At 46.1% G+C, this 17,465-nt stretch overlaps 1 long non-coding RNA gene across 1 annotated transcript in view; it reads right to left on the bottom strand.

The window, feature by feature from the left end:
• The window catches only part of LOC308197234, a 45,651-nt gene that overhangs the window by 22,766 nt on the left and 5,420 nt on the right, over positions 1–17,465 (bottom strand). The window contains exons 2-12 of the long non-coding RNA XR_013952689.1: positions 17,235–17,373; positions 16,551–16,616; positions 15,893–15,989; positions 13,921–14,171; positions 10,924–11,769; positions 10,106–10,581; positions 7,613–8,884; positions 6,444–6,621; positions 3,276–3,315; positions 2,930–3,048; positions 322–2,080 (exon numbers count right to left, since the gene is read on the bottom strand). This is a non-coding gene — a long non-coding RNA (uncharacterized lncRNA). The remainder of the gene's footprint in view (positions 1–321; positions 2,081–2,929; positions 3,049–3,275; positions 3,316–6,443; positions 6,622–7,612; positions 8,885–10,105; positions 10,582–10,923; positions 11,770–13,920; positions 14,172–15,892; positions 15,990–16,550; positions 16,617–17,234; positions 17,374–17,465) is intronic.

Here is a 17,465-nt window from a genome sequence, read left to right as displayed (position 1 = left end):
CAAGCTTGGTTTCTGGCCTCAGTGGGTTCTTTTTATTATTGTTTGTTGCTTTGTTTTTTTATGTAAGAACACACACAAAAAAAATCTGATACTTTGTCCAAATTGTCCACGTACCGCTAAAAACTATATGGGATCTGATATTCCTTAGATTAACTCCAGTGACAGGCTGGTACTTTAAACCATATGTAGGGACTTATGGCCATATTTAAAACAAACGAACAAACAAAAAAAAAACAGCGAAGGCATGTAAGTGATGTGACAAAGTGCGTCTGTGGTCAAGCAGAGATTTAGCTCCATGCATCTAGCTAACGCACAACTTACTTCTGAAAAGATCTGTCTGTGCCTTCGTCTCCTAAGTATCAAACAGGGGAGAAAGGACTCCACATCTCGCAGGCATGAGGCAAAGCCAACCACGACAGGTTATCCGCTGTTCAGGTTCTGCGGTGATGCATAAAGGACCGGGGACTGGTAGCACTATCAAGAATCGCAAATCAGTGGTTAAAATGACTGTTAAAATCAAAATAAACCACATTACAAGGAGGGACAACACTCTTCAAAGCTCAGTGGCGTAAAAGCCTGGATTGCCATGATGGCTGCGACAGAAACGTTTTGGGGCCTGCTCATTACGGCAACCAGCAGTGAAATGAAAGCCAAGATTGCTCCCACCTTAGAGGGAGGGCCTGTGAACTTCAGGTCACTTAGTCCGACCTCCTGTAAGGTATGAGCTTTGATATTTCACCAGTGTTTCCTCTCAAGCCTCATAGCTTGAGCTTGGCTAAAGCGCAGCCTCCAGAAAGTCTCAGCCTGGTGGGCCAAGGGAGGACCTGCCACCGGTGCCAAAGGCCAGGCCCCTCCGTGCGAGCGAGGGCCACCACACCTGTCATGGGCGGAGGGGGCGATGGCCTCCGCTTTCAGAGGAAGCTGCCTGCCGCGTTTGTCAGCCCTGCTCGCCTCAGCGCCTCCGCTGCCTTTGTCACGGCCACGTCAGGGCAGGCCATCAGGCGGACGAGTGGGGCCTCCCGAGCGCGCAGCCCACAGCACCAGGAGCACGGCAGGAGCAGAGAGCGCACCACACGCCTCAGGTCCCGTGGCTTTGGTGAGGGCAGGGTACAGTAGGTGGCACATTGCCGCGGCACGAACAGAAAGCGAGAGCCAGGCTGCACAGCACGGCTGATGTCATGACTTACCAACACGGAGTTCAAGGAATCCCCCTCGCTCGCCGCGGCAGGAACAGAAAGCGAGAGCCAGGCTGCGCAGCGTGGCTGATGTCACGACTTTCCAACACGGGGTTCGAGGAATCCCCCTCGCTCACCCCGGCAGTGTCCCCCTTGCCAGTTCCTTCCCCTGCTTCTTCCCCCATCCCCAAATCGCTTCCTCTGCTGCAGCCAGCGTAAGCAGTGGTGGGGCCAGGCTCTGGAGCTGCTCAGGCTTTGCGCACACAAAACCTAGCCAAACCCAAGCCACAACCTGTTTTTTTTTTTAGCAGGGCTATTTTCAACCCCAACGGCACACAGAAAATGAAACGACACGTCATGGTGGAGCCGATCCCACAGCCTGCTGCAGCCGATAGCGGGAAAGGCTCTTCCTCCCCCTGGTCTTGCTCATCCCTGTCTGCATCCCCGGCTCCAGGATGAAGTGTCCATTGCCTCCCTTGCGTTGGCTTTGGGGCTTGTAAGACTCCCTTCAGCTCACTCATCTAGCAGATAACGATCTCTCTTAACTTGCTAGGTGGGTTTATTTGTTATTGTTTTTTTGGTCTTTTTTATTATTTATTTATTTCTGGGAAGCTGTGTGTACCTGCGTTAAACCAACCTTTGTAACCTCCCAAAAATCCTTCCAGTGATTGCACTGACGGGGGTCACAGCAGAGGCCACCACAGCACTCAGCAGCAGATGGGCAGGAAGGGGAGCAGGGCTCGGGGCCAGGGGACCCTCTCACACCAGCTTCATCTCCCAAAGGAAACGGGGTCGAACAGTGGCCTGGATGCAGCACGAGCTGTAATGATCCCAGCCGAGCTTTTGTTTTCTGCAGCAAATGAGATGTGCTTCACTCTTAACAACAGAAGGAAAAACAGCCAGACCTAGAAAAAGCACAGACAATATAGCAAAGCTAGGTGATTTCTATTAAAAAAAAAAAAAAAAAAAAAAAACTTAAATTTGTGCTCAAATATGTGCATTTAGGTGCTGCATGTGGCATGCCTGGTAAGTCAGTGATTCTCTAGTGACCTTTGCCAACCTTCAAATTTTCCATGGGGTCAGCATATCTCTGCACGAAGCCAATGGTTCTGTCAGCTAAACAATTTAATTAGGCTCCATCGACCAGTTGTGAAGACCACAGCTCAGAAACAATTGTAAAAGGTAGGCAGCAAGTCACTCTGAAAAAAAAAACGTAGCTTTTTTATTTTTTAAAACTGCCACAGAGTGAGGTTAATGGGGAAAAGGCTTGGAAATCTTAATGCTTGGGAGCAGAGTTGAAAAAATGGCCAGGATGATCCACAGAGAGACTTGCAATGCTGTGAGGAAAGGGGACCTGCATTTTTCACAGTTCTCAGTGCAGCAGTAAAATACAGAGGTTTTTAGAAATGTAAAGGATAAAGTTCATGACACGTCAGTGCAATAACTGACAAGGCTCGGTGCTTTTTGCAGCTTGCTCCATCAGCAAGAGGAGTTTTGCACACACGGAGCTGGGATTTGTGCCCTGGCCATTTTGCACAGGGGAAGCACCAGCTGCCCTGATTTTCCTGTGGCAGCTCCATCGCCTACAAATAACGCGTGGCCCAGCTGGGTGGCCAGAGCAATTATGTCTCCCAGTTGTCTGATTTTCCCTCTGGGTTATTTCTGAGCTGGAAAGCCAAAAATACACAGCCCCTGCAATACGTTCACATGGTTGCCACATCTCTGCTCGCCCCAGCAGAGCACGTGGTGTGTACCTGTGTTGGAGCACCATTAGTGGGATGGCCTGGGCATGCGACCACCCCGTGGGTACCGCTCTGGGATGCCCACCAGTGCACGCTGCAATCTGCTGTAGGTGCTCCTGGGTGTTTGGGTCCTGCAAGAAAAGCTGTAATTAGCTGTCTAGACAAAAACCCTAACTTCCCGCAGGGTCTTGAAATTTGATTCTTATGTTGGCTTCTTTTGTACTGCAAGAGTCCACGTGCCCACCTCCCCCAAACACCACAATGCTTTTTCTGTTATAAAATTGAAACGCCCCTGCAAAACCCTGATGTTAGCTTGCTTTAACCTCATCGATAATTGTTGAATAATTAAAAAATCAACCTGAAGAATGTTGAGTGCTCCTTTCTCTGTCCTCTTCCTCCTGTTTACACAACACATTGATAAAATCATTAGTAGTCATTTAACATCTGATTTGCATGTTTGTTGTTGCTGTTGCTGTAATATTTTTGCCTTTTAAAATTCCAGAACTTGGCTTTTCAAGAGTGGCGGAGGTTGTGTGGGAGAGAAGTTTGCATCCTTGCCAGGGCCCCAAGGATATGTTTTATATCTGGACTGCTTAAAATCTCCCTCACCATCAAGACTCATGTTGCAGCTACCACCATTTCTACTTTGTTGTTGCATACAACCTTCTATTTTTATTATCATGTATGACCTTAGTTGAGCAATATCACTCTAAAGCAGAGAGTGCTTTCTTTCTTTTCCTACTGGAAAACTGCACTTAGTAATTTTACTGCAAAGGTCTTTCCTGCACTTGAAATCTGTGAACTGGGACCACATTTCTTACCTGACCCAGAATTTCACTGTGTGGCCAATAACAAAATAAGAGGAGAGGATATAGGACTCAAACACTGTGACTCTGAGGAGCTCCTGTTTGCTCTTTATTCCAGGTGCCTGGATGGTGCAGTGGCCTACTTGCCAGAGACATAGCCTGATCATCTGATGACACAACGGGTTTTATTTCATATAGTGATACCAATTATTTTCAAGCTCTGCGACAGACCTTGCTGACCCAACCACAACCCAGAGAGGAGAGGAACTCTTGGAAGGGAACTGCATCACAGAAAAGCTGCACAAACTCCAGAAAGCCCCTCAGGAACCTTACTGAAAGTCTTCTAAAAGCCTGGTACAAGCAGAGACCCTTCCCAGGAATCCCTTCAGGACAGCAATCTTTCTTAGGAGGATTACACTAAACCACTTACTCAGCTATACCAGACTTCTTGGTACAGCACTGTGCCAGTCCTCACCCAGGAGATAAACACCTCCTGGAACGGGAAGCCGGTGCGATGTGAGTACTCTGTGTGTAATCAAATCTGCAGTAAAACAACACTGCCAATGCCTTTTAAGTCCTGTTATAGATCAATCTTGCAGCTGCTTCTCAAGCAGAGATGTTAACTCAGGTGACTGGCTTGCATCTGAACAAGACACAGTCAGACACCCACAGAAGACCAGCTCAAGAGCTCTCTGAAACAAATCCAGCTGCACGGCCAGCATTCACAGCAGAGGTCCTCTGCCGCTGTCACTTCTTGGCACATGACAGGCTGAAAGGTCCCAGCTATGCTATCGCAAGCAGCGTTACCCTGACAATGTGGAGATCCCATCCCTTTTCATCGTAGTGGGGTCTAGTCGTTTTCAGCCAAGCCTGAAAAATCTCACCCTTCATTTTATTATTCAAAACATTTTCAGTTTTGTGGAGGAGGGTTTGCTGATATTTCAGAAAGGAGAAGACAACTGCTTCGTGATCTTGTAACTAGGGAGCAAATGAGAGCTCGTCACCAAATGGGAAAGGATTGTGAGGGAGTTGCACACTTCCCACCTAACTGCTGTGTTTTTTGCATTACAATCCAGTAACTCAAACAAGGCTTCTGCCACAGATCTTGTATCACCCTCATATCTTGTGATAATAAGGTGTTTTCCAGAAAACTCATCTTCTTGGGAGTCAGAGCAATATCTAAGATCCTCATGAGCTAATAGCAAGAGTAAAAGCATAGGCTTCGAGTTCACAGGACTGAAAAATGTAGGTAGGCAGCAGGAAGACTCAGAATTCAGAAACACGCCACCCATCAAAAAACACCCATCTTGAAATTTTGGCTTTTTGTTGTTGTTTTCAGAGGGCATAGCCATGGGCTTTTTATTGCTTGGGCTCCATCCCCCATCACAGTGAGCAGTGTTACAACGAGCAGTAATCAACTTCCCTGCACACTGCCTTGAGAAAGAAAACGGGTGATTGTCCCATTGGGGGAAATTAGCCTCTAAAGGTAATGCTTCCAGTTCCTTACATTGTAAGGCCAGGCGCAACCACAGAACCAAGCAGCTGTTCTGGTCAAGCTACGCTTGAGGTGTGTGGGTGGCAGCAGAGCAGAGAGCCCGCTCGCTTCTTAGGTTAACGTCAGAGCTTTGCCTGAGCAGCAGTCACAGGCTCTTTCTCAGGCAGCGGCACCTCCTTTGGAGAAATCCTGCCCAACTCTGAACCTTGTTCCTTGCAGCATGCTCCGTTTTGCTTTGCAGTGCCTCCAAAAGCTGAGTGTCCAGAAAAGAGCTGTCAGAAATAGGCACCGGAATCTGGGCCCTCCATCCAGCATTTACACTGTTTTCTGTTAGAAAACAGGGCTTCAGAAGACCAACAGGGTGCCTAAAATATTTATATTTGAAGCAACAGAAATGAAATAAAAACCCCAGTTGTAGATAGTTCTTTGTCAAGTTCACTATCAGTGCTGAATATGCTCTTTTCTAGGGAGTTATTTTTGTCTCATGGAAAATTTAAGAGAAGAAACATGAGGCCTGTTAAATAAAGCTTTTCTATCCAATTGTGAAATTGTCTGTGATTTCTTCTAGTGATGTAAAGCCATGCTGGACTGGTTCCAAACTCCATTATAAGGAGACAATTGTTAACACTCACCTTGGAAGTAATTCATATTATCTAAGAGTTTAATTGTAAAATGCATGAAATGATAATATGCTAAACTTAAGGGTACTTAATTTGCTGCTGAAAGCTGTTAATAGGATAGGGTTTGTGTCACCTTATCGATCTCTGTTTACATAATAACACTGAGTAGACAAGCTCAAGGAAAGGACCACATTTCCTTTGATAAGTGCTGTGCCAACTACTTCCCAACAGCCTGACAACAGGGAGGAAGGGAATGGAGTTGCTCCCTTTGATTCAGAGGTGTAGGTTGTGCAAAGGTCTCCTTTTCATTTAAGATGGAAGGTTTGCAGGCTATATCCTCCCCTTTGATATTCTCCCTCGAGGGAGAGCGCCCATCTGAGCAGAGAAGACCAGGGTTCCGTCTTCTCCTTAGCCCTGGCCACATGCCCCTCCAGCTGGCATTGCTCTGTCTCTCCAGAAACGAAGCACATAGGAAATTAATTATTTTTTTCCTCATAACATTACTTCTTTGCCAGCCCAGTTTCCCAAACCGCCTCACTTTCCAGCCTCACCAACGCTATTGTTGGCTCCAAGGAGGGAAGAGCACTAGAGCAGCCTTGGCATACCTCTGCCTGAAGATGATGTGAAGCTGGTGTCTCATTGCTGAGTCTGTGAAGGCTGTGCCCATGTTGGGTACTCAGACACCCCAGGATGGAGATGAGGAGCTCCTCAGGAGGAAGGACCACATTGCCTTGCATGCACGGGTGAGCCAAGCACACAAATCAGATGCCAGTGTTGCTCCAGCTAGCAAACAGTGGGGAGAGAGCTGGTCAGTCACTTCTAACTGAGCAGTGGGGGATGTAAGAAAAAAATGCAGGGGAAGTCCATTCATTCGCACACACTGATTCTCTCTCTCCCCCCTCCCTCTCCCGAGAAAGTAAATGCCACATCTTTTGTATTTCTTAAAATATCCCTTGTTAACGTAATGAGGCCATTGACAGTAACCTCAAGTCAGCATCTTATGGTGATTCTGACAATTCAGCAGCATCCTCGCTGCTCCAAGGAATTGGAAAACACAAGCGGTGCGGAAAACATAAACATCAGCGTGCAGAGCAAACACATCTGATGTACCAGAGCAGCAACAAAGAGCCTCCAGAGACTGCAGGGAGAGCACCTATTTGTCGGGGAGAGCAAACCCGGGGGACGTAATGAACAGGCAAAGCATGGCTCGGCTTCTTGGGATTCAGAAAGTAATTAAAGGAGGCACAAGTCAGCAGAGCAGAATATTACACTGTGACTTCATTACAGTCATCAGCACTCACCCCCTGCTGAGAAGCCTTCTCTTTCCCTCTCCCCCCGCCCCTGGCACATTTTATTACCAAAACCCAGAGTCATCGCACATAATGGAGAAGTTCATTTTAAAACTTTCTCAAAACGCAACTTGGAAGCTTAGACTTTCTACGCGTGAAGCGTAGAGGAAATAAAGAAAATCAAGTAAGAAGGAGGTTACTCAGACAGTGAGATGAAATGAAACTACAGCTGCAAAACTTGATGGATTTTTATGGCTGGGGAAGCCCACGGCATAGGCAGTGTCATGAAACCCACCACCGCATGGTTACGTCAGTACACATCTGCCACCAGCTCTACCGAAACCAGGCCAGATATCTGGCACTAATACAGATCTGTCCTGAGTTCAGAAAAAAAAAAGAAAAAAAAAACTGTTTATTTTAAACATCAATAAAGAAAACTTGTCTACAGTAGGTTGCTACAATATACTGATTGGAGTGGCACATACCTGACATTAAAGGATATGCAGGGCTAAAGGCTGGCTTTCAAGCAAGCACGGTTGTGTACACTCACATCTCAGGGTCCTTGGAGGTGGATTTGTGGTAGGAGACCTTGTTCTCTCTCATTTGCTTTTTAATTTCGTTTGTAGCTAGATATCCTGTGTGTGGCCAATAGCAAACAGAAATTGTCATGAAAAGGAGCGATCTCAGGGCATTTCTCAGCAGGCAGGGTACCTGGGCATTGCAGCAGTGTGTTGGCATTGCTGCAACAACCAGAATATTAGGGGAATTTTCCAGAATGATGTAGTATGGAGAACAGCAGGCTTGTCTATGTCGCCTTGCAAGGCCAGCACCACATGGCCCAGTGCATCATCCCAGACAGGGCCAGACCCTCTTTGTAAGCTTACATTTCCAGAAAGGAGGAAGAGATCAAAGCCGTGGGAGTACTTTTAAATACCAGAAGAACTGTCTCGCTCTGTTCTGCTGAATGAGAGAGAGACTTCATTGGAGAATAAATTGCTTTTATGTCAAGACAGTAACCTTGCACCGCCTCCACCCCATTCCCAGCCATACTGACCTTCATTACACCTTGACTCTTTTAGCACATCTGGCTATAAATTAGGACAAATGGTTTACGCCCTTTCCTTCTCCTGTAACAGCAGTGCATTACAGCAGGGCTGTTGGCACACAAAAGCTTTTGCCCTTTCTGTTTCCCTCCCTTGATAATGAGCCATCTATTAAGGAGGCAGATGCAGTTTTAGCTGGTGATATCTTATGTAATTATGTGGGTGAACAACAGAGACGGAGAGAACAGAAGATGGTGGAAGCGAGGAAAAGCAAAACCAGCACAATTCCCAGAGCCCTCACCAGTGCCCTTCCCTTTCCTTGCACCCCTGCTGCTGGAGCCTACTAGGAAAGATTTGCTTCCCACAACTCCCAAGCAGCTCTTTTCCATGACTCCAGTTTATCAAATTCACTTTAAGTAAACTTCAAATCCAGCTTATCCCACCAGTGTCAAGTTCTCATATCAACAAGCTTGGGCCTGGGCCCCCAGAGGAACAGGGTTTTCTTTGGGATGCGTGTGCCTCGCCAGTCTCCCACTAGCTGCCAGCCAGGTCATATCTTTCCACTTGCTTGATTTCTTTGGTATAACATTCACCGGCTATTTGCTTGCCATTCCTTAGCCTGTACCAACCTGGACTTCCTGATGCTCTCCTGTCAGAACTGCTGTGACCAAGGCTGCCTTCCTTACTCGGCCAGTAAATTTGCAAAGAAGTCTTCTGAACAGAAAAGCAGTAATGCATGTACCATACAGAGAACATCAAGCCTGTAGTAAACCGAAAAATCTAAAAACTTTTCCCAGACTTTGGGGAAGTACGGATAGAGCAAACAGTCACAGGTGGCAGCTGGACTTGAGTCCCAAATAACGCTTTACCTCAGTCCAGATCTGTGGTTTGTTCTGCAGGGGCGTGCAAAACTTCCCCAGGTCTTGTAGCCCTCTGATTTGAAAGGTAAGTTTGGACTTGTGATGAAAATAAAAGGTGTTGGGTTAAATTTGGGGCAAACAGTTATTGATCTTACCGTTTTATTTTGTTAGTTTTACTCTAGTTACTCACCCATCCCTGCCCTAAAGCTGACATAAGCTTGGTTCACAGACCTCCCCTGTGGGATCCACTTGTAGTTGCCGCCTCCTCCGCCCTCCTTACATCTTACCTAATGATAATTACCAGGGGACTGGGACATTTAATTTGCCTGACAGCAGCACCCACCTCAAGGAATGAAATAATGCTTTGAGGCTGGACACAAATGTACTTAACACAAAGATACCACAGTTTACCCCACGTGACAGTCATTGCAAAGCCCGTGCACAACATGAGGAAACAGAGGTAGGAGAAAAAAGTCCCCTATGGGGTGAGGCTGTCTATTAACCCAGTAACTGGTAGGTTTTCCATGAAAGATATTTTAGGACTACAGTGCATGGCTGGGAAGAAGTACTGCTATTTTTATATTGCAGATTGGAAATGTAGGCACAGATATGAGAAATGATTGCACAAGGTTGCACAAGACCTTGGTGGCAGAGCCACAGACCCTCTCTCTTTTGCATCTACTTCTTGATGCTTTACCTACAAGACTTTCCCTCTTACTGGAAGCCTGTGAAGCCAAAGAAAGTTCAGAGAGGGAGGATTTGCCTGCACAGGCATGCCAGGAGCGCTTCACCCAAACTTTCAGACAGAGGTTGGAGATCCTATGTGGACATGCTGTCTCTGGCCTGAGACTATATCTGAGCCCACAGCCCCAAGAAAATTGGTGCTCTCCTGGGATACTCAACCAGGGAGCTCTTATACTGCCTTCTCTTCTACAGCAAAAGTAGGTACTCTCGCTTCCCTGTTGCGTAGCCACAGACAGCCTTTACATCGAAGGAGGCCATGTCTCCCTGTTCTCCTCATTTTTATTTCATGCTGGTGAAAAACACCGGCCTGATCATCCTGGCCTGTACTTACCCACATGCTGGAGCGAGGAGACCTCTCCTTCACCTTGCCTGGCCAGCGCACCTGTACCAGGATGTTCTGGGAGCAGCTCAAAGGCTGGAGGGGCAGTTTAGTTTCCATTGTTCACTCCCCTATTGGTCTCTCAGTCAAAAATGCACAGAAAAGCCTGCCAAGTTGAAGAGGTCAGGGAGCCAGGCGAGTGCTTGTCTAACCAGGTTTGCTGTGACACTGCACTTGTAACCCACAGGCCAGTGAACACGTTGCTGCTGCTGGTGCAGGGGTGGTTTTCCTCTTGCCAAACTGATCTCGGTTTATGTTGGTAATCTTTGTGCTGAATCTGCATTTAGTAACATGCTGCAGCGTCTTTGCTTCTAATTTCTTGCATGGTTGACTCCTTTGCCTACCGTACTAGAAGCTAATCCATGCCCAAAACGTGAAAGAGAATCATGCAGAAGGCAGAATGACACTGGGCAAATTAGCTCAGGATCCTGTAAATAAAGACCACACGTGAATGAATATTCACAAAAGGTTTTGAATCAATGTATTATGGACAACTTTAATCAGCCTTGTAATGCTAGAATACCTTAAGGTCAGGTTTTGGAAAAAGTTTAAATAGGTACACAATATAGAAATGAATGTTTGCTGATCTTTAAAAGGGATAGGCTATAAATATCTTTTAAGACCCATGAAAGCATTCAATGAAGACATCAAATTATATTTATCCCTCAAACTCACCACAAAATGGTTACAGACTTTCTTTTTTTTTCTTTTTTTTTTTTTTTTCCTCCTTTGAAAAACAATAGGAAACAAACTGGTTTATCTTACCATACCTGCTGTAAATACCTTTATGGCACGGTAATTGCTAAGTGCATTGTGTTGAACAATTCGTTACTTTGTTAGAGGAACATTTGTCATGCCCTTTAGAGATGGCAGAAGAAAATTCCCCTGTGACCTTTGGAAAATGAAATCAGTGTCATTACTCAGAAGTCAAAGTTGGTAAGTTTGTTTTTAAACTTAGAAAGGGTTTCCCATGCCTCCCGAAAAAAAGACACAATTTGCACTTCCACAGAAATGGAGCCAACCTAACTTATTCCAGCCCTTTTAGGCCATTAATGATTTGTGCCTAACTAGCTAGTAGGTGATTCACCGATTAAAGCACTGCGGGCTCCCTGTCCTGTGCGCAGCCCTGTGCCTGTCATCGCAGAAGTACAGGGCATAACACCGTGGGCTGCCTGTACTGGAGGGAAGATCATGAGCCAGATTGTGTGATACAAACAAAGGCAGAGCCATTATCAGACGCTGCCTCGCCAGGCTGCATGAAAAAACCGCCTCTGCACAATTGCATAATGCCCTCGGATGTTCCCAGCTGTGCCACGGCAGGCCCACGGGGCTGGCGCTCGGACAGGGAGGAAGCTGGATCTCCTCCCTCCCTCCCTCCCTTCCAGCATGGGAAAGCTCAGGAGAGCTGTTGTGTAGGCAAAAAACCCTCACTTATCTCCTGGGAAAGAGCCGTGCTGCTCTGGAGCGACGTCTGACGCACAGAGCTGCGGTGATGGATCAGAGGGAGCCCAGCACCGCGGCAAGCACACGCTGCGTGTGTCACATCCCCTTCCCGAGCCTGCGCTCGTCTTGTTCGCTGGGACAGGAGGTGCACGTACCCCGGGTTTGATCAGTTCCTACGCATTACGATAGGAAACTGTTTAAGTGAAGAGGCAAACAGTGTAAATACAAAGCTGCTGTATACGTAAAGCCCCATCTCGCACGCTGAGTGTGAGAGGCGCAGTTTAACAGCGCAGCAAGGCGATGCGGTGCCCTGTCCTTTGCTGTTCACAGGGCGGGGAGTATCTGCACCCACACCAAGCAGGGATGGGAAGGAAAGGGGGGATAGACCCAGGAACTGTCAGACTGCAGCGTGTGGCTGAAATCTCCAAGCAGCCGAAATTCCCACCAGAACAGCAAATGGCGACTTTCCCAGCCGGCTTTCAGTGGGCACGACTTCACCACGAGTGAACGTGGCCGTGGTCAGCAGCGTGTGTGACCTACCCGGTTTCATTTCACTTGCCTGGGAGCCCATCTGCTTGGGATGCCTCCTCCTCTGCTGCTACCGGTGGCAGCAGAGACTTACAAGGCAGCAGGGAGCATTTCCTAGTATCGGTGGGGTGTAGCTTTCCAGCGTGACGGATTGTGCTATCAACTGCGGCAAAAGGGAAGAGCACAAGTGGGCAGGGGAGGGAGAGCACTTCAAGGCCTGGAGTTGAATGGCAAGTGATATTAAATAGTTCTATGTATGCAAAACAAATGTTTGAAGCTTGCAGGGATATTGCTACAGACGTCGCAGTGTTCATTAGAAACGGGGAAAGCTGTTTGGAAAAATGGAGCCTACACAGAAAAAAAAGAGATCTATGTAAACAAGATAGAAAGGAGCTGGGAGCTATGGAGTTAGAGTTGGAGGAGTGTTTTAAACTAAAGACTGGGGGGAAGGAAGAAATATAGAAGAACACTCAGTTTGGTTGAAGCTTTTACATCTCTGTGTTAAGGAAAAAAGGTAAGACAGTGCAACGGAGTTGAAGTGGGAAACAGAGAAGACAAGTCTCTATAAATGAAGCCCCAATTAAGTGAGCCCCTTAAGCAAGCCCCTTCGTACTGCTGTATCTGTATGTGATTCACCAGGTATGACAGAGCAACTCATTTTCAGGCAACTTAAATGTCTCATTTTTGAGCAATTAGAGAATCTGCAGGAAGAGGATAAATTATACTCCAGTTCATCCCATCTGGCAGGCAGAATCTGTTGTAAGACGTAGCTAAGGAAGAATCACCTCTTCTTGTCAAAAATATGTCAAACACAATGTTTACCTTTAAGAAGGGGAACCACATAAAATGAGGAAATTCATTGAAGTGAGAAGCTAAAAACAGTAGAGCACCTGAAGATGATATAATGTTGTTTAAAGATGCTGTACAGCAGGTCTGGCATCAAATAAAAATACGCAAAGGGAAAGAAAAAGTAAGCTAGTGCGATTAAAGCGTGTAACACTGCTGAGGTGTAAAAAGAAAAATGGAGGGTTAAGGAAGATGGAAAAGAACATGCAGTCTGACAAAGTGGATATGAAACTATAATGAAGTACAAGCAAATGAGAAACAACTTGCTAAGGGCATAAAACTGAATGATGAGAATTTTTCAAGCACAGCAAAAGCAGGAGGCCTGCTGGAGAGATGGTGGCATGCATGGATGATCCATATGTAAAACGAGTAAGATAAGGCCATAGCAGAAAATCAAAATGAATTCCTTGTGTTGGTGTTCCTGGAGGAACTTCCACACTGGATTACTCTTTAAGGAGGAATGGTTTTAAGGTATAGTTTCACTACTCCTTTAGCTAGAGCAGGCTGAGGCATCAAATAAAAGTGTGATTTCCTCCTCTTTAGTAAGGGTCCCCTGCCCCCTTCCTTGCGTTGGCACTGGTCTTTGCCTGATCCCATGGTGGGTCGGCTCTGGCAGCCTCAAAGAGTCACTGAGAGTAGGGGGAATGCTGCCCACAGCCTGGGGTCCCGGGAGGCACAGCCAGGCTCCCCAGCCAGAGCCCCCACCTCGGTGTTACCAGCCTCTGGCTTTCCTGAGGAGAAGTATGATGAGGGACCTCCAGGACCGGGGGATGTGGAGTGAAAAGCCAGCAGCTGGAAGCTCAGCTCAACATGCAGCAACAACATGAGGTTCTGAAGGAGCTGTGATTGGGGCTGAGACCTTGGACAGTAATAAACGTGTTTCTGGGTCTCCTCTTTGCCAGAAAATGGGCATGTGCTGGAGGAACTCCAGGACTATGCCATAAACATACCTGGGTGCAGAGCTGCATGCAGGAGCCAACAAATCTCCCCTCAGCGACCACAGAACCAGCGCAACCCGTCAGGTTTCCTCACCACACTGTGCCTGGTAGCACTCAGCGGGCACGAGGTGCAACGTGTCGAGGATGAGAATAAGACATTTATGAGTTGTATGGTTCAGAGACAAAGCAGCTGGATGTTCGTCAGCCCACTGGGATGATTCATGGAGGTTGGTAAGGGCTGGTATTCTTTACCTGATACAAAACTGACACAAAGCAAAACATTTACTCTTCGTGCCTCACTGAACCCCTATATAAATTAAGATAACGACCACCTCACGAGGTTGCTTCAAGAATTAACTGATATGGCCAAAGCCCTGACATTCTTAGGTGCACATACAAATTATTTAAACAGCTTTTAAGCAGTTCTCTTTTAAATGTGAAACAGACACTGTTACGTCAAGGTCCCTTCAATTGGATATGTGACCAAGATGAAAGAGAGGGTCTGGAGCTGATCATCTTCAAAGTGAGAGCACCTGGGGTGGCTGCTCAGCGTGGATGCCAATCACCAGACAGGCACTGGAAATTCAAAACATTCCAGCTGGTGATTTGTTACATCAACCTTTTTCATCTGAGCTAGATCAGGCAGTGAATCAATATGGCACAGACTTCCTGCGATGGACAGAGCCATGCTGCAGTCATTAACGTAGGGGCACACTGGAGTTGTGTCCTCCTTTCTCAACATTTCTGCTTATTCAATAATTAAGTAATTTAAAAACTTTCAATGTTCCCATAACCATCTCCCACAAGCAATTACATTTAACCATGTATCGTCAGGTCTTAGTTCCACAAGCAGTTTTTTTATGACCATTTCTATTTTTTAACGGTTGCTCTCCAAAACTTTATCTGGAACCATGTCATGCTGTACGAAGCAGAAAGGGAGACTTTAAACTTTATCCAGACCCAAGAATAGGGTTCTCTGAAACCAAGCATAGCCAGCAATACAAATAGATTACTTTCACAATATCTGACATGCTAACACTAATTAAAACAAAATTTAATGAGCCCTTGAAGATTACCTCTTTTCCCTAAATTCGGTTATTTGGGATTTCCTAATCACATGGCTCTTACACTTGATTGAAAATTCCTCTTCTTCTAAAAGCGTCAGCATAGTCTAAGGGCACTAGAGACTTCTCAGGGAGATGTGGTTGGAAAACCTCTCCTATCTGTCCCAGCCAAGCTCCCGAGCCACAAATGGAGGTCAGGCAAGGTCAGTGTCCAGATTCTTCTTAGGGAAGATGGAAATCTTGGCAAATGCTTTGGATGCACTGGGTACTTTATTCCTTACATCCTACCTGAAATATCACATGATCCACTCATGCCATATGGTCTAACAAACAAGCTTAAGGTTTAGGCTGTTGTTGTTTTTTAAATCAGACCTTAGGTCACTTACCATTAGGCTTTAGGCACTTTGAAGCTCAGGCATGTAATTAAATCCAGTTAAATAAAGGCTAAAACTCATCTTGCTTTTACACCATCTTGAATGCTGACCTGAAATAAGCTGATGTCGTGTTTGCACTTTTCAGCACTCCACAGTGGAGATCAAAACCATCCCATTTCTCACATTGGGATTAATAAGTGACTCCCAGCTTATTGAACTTTTCAGCTTCCATGATACCAATACATCCAACACTCTACTTTCCAAATATTTTAGCCACTTCCAAGGTTGCCATTACCGCGGTCTCAGACCAGTCTCACAGTCTCAAATGCCTCCATACCCACCGCATCTCTGTGGCCAACAGCTGCACTTCGGCCAAGTGCATAAACAGGGATCTCAGGGCCAGAGAGGAGAACACAAGTCCCACACAGCTTCCAGCACTTGGGAGTCCCCAGCAGCCAGCTCAGTCACTGCACCAACTTTTCTTTCCCATTTTCCCTCTAGTAAAAGGTATGGTCTAAATCCCATGTACATCTACGAGCGTCTTACCACAAGACTTCGTAGACCTTCTACTGCCTTCAGCAAACTTTGCTCAAACCTAATTGCTCCTGCCAACCTTCCTGTGTTCCTGGGCTTCGCAGGGTAACTGTTAAGGACAGAAATAAATCCTTTGTTTACTCTGGAAACTGGAGAGCTGCTTTAACCTCTGGCTAAAAACAGGTGCATTTTCCTATCAAGTTCGTGAGTCACTCATCCCAGCACAGACTGGTGAGCTTGGAAAGCCCAGTGGTCACAGAACAACAGGAAAGGATGACTTTTTAATTGAAAGGTGGCAAATTTCATCATCCGGCTTTCCTGGGTGGCTTTTTTTCTTTTTAAGTCATGTTAAATCATTGGTTTAACACAGCTCAGGCCTGTTCCTCGTAAATTCCTTTTCTGTGTGGTATTTCAGCATCATATCCAGTTTGGGATGGAAAACACTACTATTGTTAGACTCCTAGGGGAAATAGCAGGTGTAATGTGTGACTACATAAACAGTGTAGGCAATTAATACCACTGTAATATATTTTGTGTTTGGTCCAGCATAATCAGACCTTTCAGCACAGGGACTTGTATTTTTATTTTATTATTTTATTTTTCTGTGAAAACAAGGTGTTCTCTTTCTGCAGAACTGTTTTCACAGAAAACAGTATTGTTTCTCACATACCACATGGCCAGAACAGCCAAGGAATTCTTAAAAGGTGACCTTCAAAGGTGACTTCTTTCTGTTGAACTAAAAAAAAAAAAAAATAAGCAATACCTTTCCCCTCCAATTTTAACACTAGAAATTCAGGTCTGATTGCCCTGTTTTTCCACAACTGAAGGCTCACGGAAACATCCACAGGAGTTGCTCTGGGGATATTTCTCCACTGCACAGTTAACTAACGTTCTGACTCAAACCAAACTCAGTGGCTCTTGTTATACACACAGGAGAAATGTCTGACCTGGCCAAGGTGTGCTCCCAGGCCAGGCCAGCTTACCTAGCTGGCTGCTGAGGGCAGGTAGGACTGGAGCCCACCTGTTTTGCACTGTGATTGCAGACAAGAAAATTAAATAACAGAAAAATCACAAGTTTTGTTGGTTCTCCAGTGCACCTCTCCTAGTTTCCCTGTGGGAGCCAAATAGAATCCTACAGCCTCTGAGCACAAGAAAAATGTGGCTCCATGGCCAGAAACACTGCATCAACAAGGTCACAGAAACATGGGCAGGTCTGTGCTTGAGGATGGGCCAGGTTAACTGTGCAGTGAAAATGAAGTCTGGGGGGGGGGAAATTGATTTTTGCATTAAATCTCTGACAGTTTTGATAGTGCCTCACTTAGTTAGGCGTCTTTGAAATAAAGAAGAGAGTCACCTGGTCCCCGAACGGCAGGGATGTTCAAATGAGTTCGCTCTGCACGTCGGTGTCCTCTGAGGAAGATCAGCAAATGAGTGGTGAAGGAAAGGCTTGACATTTTTGGCACTCAAGATGAAGTTGGTAAATGTATCTGCAGCTTAATGGAGAAAGACATATATAAATCCCTCCCAACAGAGCTATAGAGAGAAGCATACACTGAGCATCCCCCCTTAACAAAAATCAGTCTTC

The sequence above is a fragment of the Anser brachyrhynchus genome, assembly GCF_964034855.1.
Source record: "Anser brachyrhynchus genome assembly, chromosome: 6".
Classification (NCBI taxonomy): Eukaryota; Metazoa; Chordata; class Aves; order Anseriformes; family Anatidae; genus Anser; species Anser brachyrhynchus.
This window is presented reverse-complemented; position numbering and strand designations above follow the sequence as displayed.